At 34.1% G+C, this 5,817-nt stretch overlaps 1 pseudogene; it reads left to right on the forward strand.

Moving 5' to 3' along the window:
• The first annotated feature begins 294 nt into the window (after positions 1 to 294).
• On the forward strand, positions 295 to 1,496 carry LOC129900979 (clathrin light chain 1-like; annotated as a pseudogene).
• Positions 1,497 to 5,817: the final 4,321 nt, after the last annotated feature.

The raw sequence follows: 5,817 nt of genomic DNA on the forward strand, positions 1-5,817 counted from the left end.
TATACAACATATTTGAAAAAATCTTACTTGTCTCAACTTCTTGGGTGTATTTCTTAACTTGATTAGTAGATGAAGGAGATGAAGTATTAATTTGCATGTTCTCTTTCTCAGGAGCCATGGAGTTCTTATGTATCATTCGCATTCCTTGACTAATGGACATGGTAGAGGTTTTATGTCCTTGTCCTCGATCTTTACCTATAGAACCAGAAAAAAACAAATCATATTACTAATGAAAAAAAATAAATGATATTATCAATGAAAGAAGACCAAGATGTGAGGCTCAAAGTTGGATATGAAGTCATTGAAAAGGGCCTACTTTCAGATTAGAGAAGCCAACTAGACTCCCAATGTCAACAAAAATGGGAAATGGAAAGTAAGATATGACCTGTTATATTACCTTCTGTAAGATCTGCTTTTGAGTATTGTCTCCATAGATAGTGACCCATTGCAATACAAAATTGAAACTCACCAAAATTACCTTTCATTTGTGTAAGAAAAAAAAGTTTATTCTGCATCACAAGTTCTCATTTATGATGAATGGGTAGTTAGCTGCCCAGTTTGGGGTTCGACAGTTAAGATTCTTTGAAATCTGCATATGTGACCTAAGTTTTTCTCTATGAACTATCAGACATTATTGATATTGCCTTATAAGCTTCAGTTTTCGTTCTCTGATTTAATTCTATATTATGTTAAAATTTTCTCTATGAACTATCAGAGATAGAGAGAAAGCACAGGAGCGAAGAAAATGGCTTCGTTCGATTCGTTCAGCATGGACGACGATGACTCCATGGCGATGGAGACAGCGGCAAGTGCTTCCATCCATCTTGAGGAGAATGAGAAGAGGGAAAAAGAAATCAAAAAACAAATTATTGAGGAAGGTGAAGAGCATAAGAAAGCATTTTATGAGAAAAGAAAGCTCAATATTGAGACCAATAAGACTAACAACCGAGACAAAGAGAACGTGTATGTAACTAATCAAGGAAAGTTTCATAAATTAAAGAAGCTGACAAACAGTATTGGAAAGCCATAGCAGAGCACGTTCCTAATTAGGTTCCAAATATTGAGAAGAAAGGATGTAAGAAGGATCAAGAGAAGAAGCCATCCGTCATAGTCTTCTAAGGACCCAAACCTGGAAAACCCACGGATCTTTCAAGGATGCGCCACATCATGGTGAATCTTAAGCACAACCCACCACCTCCTATTCTACCACCATCACCCGCACCTGCCAAGGATGGCAAAGATGGGAAGGATAGGAAAGTTGTTAAGAACATTAAAGATGCAGTAGCTGACAGAATTGCATCAGCTACCGGAGACGTACCTGCTAATGAATCCAATGTTACTCAGACAATTAGTCAGAAATTATCAGAACCTGCTACTACTACAGAGGTACCTTTATTCTCTTGAAGGAAAAGAAAACATCCATTTTGGGTACTCCATATTCTGTGCCTTGCTCACATTCCGTTGATTCGAGGCAAATGCAGCTGCATTTTGTTATTCTAAGCATCAAGATCTTTTATTTGTAATTGAAGTAGAGACGATTTTCATGTTTCATTGAAAAGCTTTTTTCTCTCTAATGTTGATAATTTTTTAACTTTCTTTATCTTTGTGGTTGACCTAGAGGCTCCATTTTGTATCATTTTATGTCATGATTTTGTGTGTTAAACAAAAAAAACTATCAGAGATTGATGATATCGTCTTATTAGTTTCAGTTTTCGTACTCTGATTTATGTTTGAAATCTTCATATGTGAGTTAAATTTTGAAATCTTCAGGTTTAAGATTTCTCCCTATGGAGTTGGTAACCTTGAAACACTAGAAGATGGAAGTGATAGAACAGAGATCATATTCTTGGAGAAAAGAAGTGACCAAGATGGATAATGAAGGAAATATATAAGGTCATAAGCTTGTTTTAGGTAAGAAGGAAAGAAATAACTTAGGAAGTAAACTTCATATCAGTAGGTAAAGCCTAAAATCTACTTATAATTTCTGTGAATGAAATGAAACTCCCATAGAACCTCAAAGCACAACTTCTACTTGGAGAAGAAACTGGAAGGGCTCCAGCATTATAGCTACTAGGGGATATGTAAAGATAAAAACATAACAAAAAGCAAAGAAGAAGATCTGCACTTTTGTAGCTAGAATTATCTGGACAATTAAACTTGGAAATTGATGTGTCAAATTCATGAATCAGAAGGATTTGCTGCTTAAGTTGAATTATTAGATGTTGAAGTATAGCATGGGAACATATACAATGCAGAGAAACAGAGAGCTCTAGTTGTCTTCATTTACTGGTTTATTAACATCTTATGCCTATATTCTGCATCAAACAGAGAGCTCAAGGATTCATACAAAGAAGGATGAGAACATGTCTAAAAAGCCTGATTGAGGTTAAAAAAAATAGAACCATATTCGTCAAGGAATGCAACGTGTAGGAATAAAAAAAACAAGACTTCAATATGAGCAACAGATTAAACAGATGACTTCACTGTAGAAGTGATTTCACCAGGATTTGTTCTAGATTAAAAATCAACAAGGTTCAGCGATCTTCGTCGAAATTTGTTGACATTCCACATGTTATCATCCAAGCACAAAAAGCAGCTAAACAGAGATTTTTCAACACAATTAATAGATTTTTCTTATGGTTTGAAGTAAAAGAATACAAAATATCTTACTTGCTTCAATTTCTTAGATGTACTGATTAACTAGATCATTTGATTGAGGCAATGAACTCTTAGTTGGCATATTTCCATTCTCACCCAAAGATTTAAGCCCTCATCCCCTTCCCTTTCCAATACCACCAGGCATAACAAATGTATATCTGATAGTACTCTTTATATTAGAACCAACATCATTTTCAGTCGTCAATGGTTTCATCTTGAATCTGCAAAAAGAGCCAAATGTTAAAAACTAACCTCAAAAAAATGTATAACAATATAGTAATAAACGAAATTGCTCCATTATAACGTTTAACAATGAATATATTAATTCATAAAAAGATACTTCACCTCATTGGTTCTTTTTCTTTTTTTGTAACTCTAAAATATCATCATCCATTTGTTCCACAATCTTATAGGAATCACGAGGTTAAGTCTTCCTCACTACTTGCCAACCTTTGTTGGAATTATCACTAGCATAAAACACTTGAGATGCTTGGTCCACTAAAACAAAAGGCTCATTTGTTTTCAAAAATCTACCTGGATTAATACTCACAAATCATACTCATCCTTTTTGACTTCTTTTATTTCATCATACACATCAAACCAATTACATCGAAATAAAATCACTCTTCTATCCATGACAAATTATAACTCTAATCACATCTGTTAAAACTCTATAGTAATCAAGGGTCTCACTTTATTCATCATTTTCACCCAATACAACAACACCACAATTTTGAGTCCTTAACTTTTTAATATAATCTTCTACATGAAATCTATATCCATTAACGACGTAACCAGTAGAACACGTCGAATATTTGGTAGGACCGCATGAAAGTGAGAGTAGATCTTCCATGATACGACTATTAGTGCGACCTATAAACAAAATTACGTTTAATATTTTATAATGAGTATTACAATATTAGAATATCAAATTTGATATTTATGTATTACTCACCATATCTTTAAACCATTCAATAAATTATCGGTTCCATTCTGCATTAGACAAGTGCCGAGCATTTTCATGAGTTTGTGCAAACTCTCTACAAATTGAAGTGAACCATAAGTCTCATATAGACAAGAAATTACACTAAAAGAAATAATAATAATGAGATGATATGAAATAACTCTCCATACTTGAGATATGGTACGACTTCATCACAATTCTTCCGTATGTATATATGTTCTTGTTCTAATTCATCTGCTTTAAGCTAACATGGATCTTTAGCTCCTAAATTTTTTACAGGTTGACTAAATATAGATAAACCACCATTCGATTATTTTAAACAACCATCATAATTTCGTTCAGGCCGATTGAATCTTGTGTCAACTCTATGCAGATACCTTGAACATAAGGTCATACATTCATTTGCAATGTATCCCCCCGTAATACAACCTTATGGACTTGCCCTGTTACCAATGAGAGATTTCAAAAAATATAACCATTGATCCACAGGATACATAGTGAATTGGTCCAGTAATCTTATCTTCAATAGCTAAATGAATAGGTAAGTGCACCATGACATCAAAAAATGAAGGAGGGAAGACTTTTTCTAACTTGCAAAGTGTTATTGGTATTTGTGCTTCAATATGTTCCAAGTTATCAATTCTCAACTCCTTTGATCGAAGCACACTAAAAAATATAGATGATTCAATAAGTGGTTCACACACTTCTTTGGAAAACATACCACGAAGTGCAAGAGGGAGTAGATATTGCAAAAGAACATGACAATCATGACTTTTCAACCCAGATATCTTGTGTTCTTTCATACCCAGCTATCTTGTGTTCTTTCATGTTCACACATTAAGAAATATTAGATGGAAATCCATGAGGAACCTTTATATTCTTCAAGAAAAGGAACAATTTGTGCTTATCTTTGGGAGACAATGTGTAGCATGCTATTGGAACTTCAATTTTCTCGCCTTTTTGGATGGGCTACAATTCTGGCATAATATTCATTTCTTGCAAGTCTAACCGAGTTTTAATTGTGTCCTTGGTCTTTCCTTTGACATTCATGATTGTCCCCATAATATTATCACATATATTTTTTTCAATATGCATAACATCTAAATTATGTCGCAATAACTGACACTTCAAATATGAAAGTTCAAAAAAGATATTTTTCGTGTTTCAATTATCCTTTCGATTTTTATGTGATATCTTCTTCCTTTTCTTTGGATCTTTTGATAACTGTAGCCCTTCAAGATCTTGCACTTGATTAAGTATTTCAATACTACTATGCACTTTTGGTGGGGGGATTTTCTCTATTGTACCATCAAATGACTCCTTGTCATTTCTTCATTTGTGACTCTGAAAAAGATAACGTCGATGACCTATAAAACACTGCTTCTTACAATTAGCCAATCGAATTGAGGAAGTGTCTTTATTGCAACATGGACATGCCAATTTTTCTTATATACTCCATCCAGATAAATTTTCATATGCTGGAAAGTCATTGATGGTCCATAATAAAGAAACATGCAACTTAAAATTTTTTCTAGCTGATGCATCATAGGTCTAAGTACCAACTTCCCACAACTCTTTCAATTCCTCTATTAAAGGCTGAAGATATGTATCAATTGCATCTCCTGGACCATTTGGATCCTAAATAAGCATTGCCAAAATAAAAGTTTCTTATTTCATACACAACCAATGTGGTGAATTATAAGGAATAAGAACCACAGGCCAAATGCTATGTGAGGTTTTTGAATTTTAAAATGGCTGAAATCCATCACTAGCAAGTCCAAGTCGAACATTACGAGTCTCGACCGTAAATGAAGGATGAAGCTCATCAATTGACTTCCATGCCATTGAATCCGCCGGATGCCTCATTATTCAATTATCAACTCTTTTATCCTTATGCCATGTCATTAAAGTAGATGTCTTGTAGACATAAACAACCTTTGATGCCGAGGCTTTAAGGAAAAATAGCGTAAACTCTTTGATGCTATATTTTTACCTTTATTATTCCTTGTTTCCCCGCTATGTGTATTTATTTTCCATATGGATACACCACAAACTTTGCAAGAATCGAGTAAGCTATCCTCTTTCCAGTATAAGATGCAATCATTAGTACAAGCATCAATCTTGTTGTATGAAAGCTCGAGTTGTTGAACTATCTTCTTTGCCTCATAATATGCGTTTGGAAAATTGGCGCCATC

Source organism: Solanum dulcamara, chromosome 8, assembly GCF_947179165.1.
Source record: "Solanum dulcamara chromosome 8, daSolDulc1.2, whole genome shotgun sequence".
Classification (NCBI taxonomy): Eukaryota; Viridiplantae; Streptophyta; class Magnoliopsida; order Solanales; family Solanaceae; genus Solanum; species Solanum dulcamara.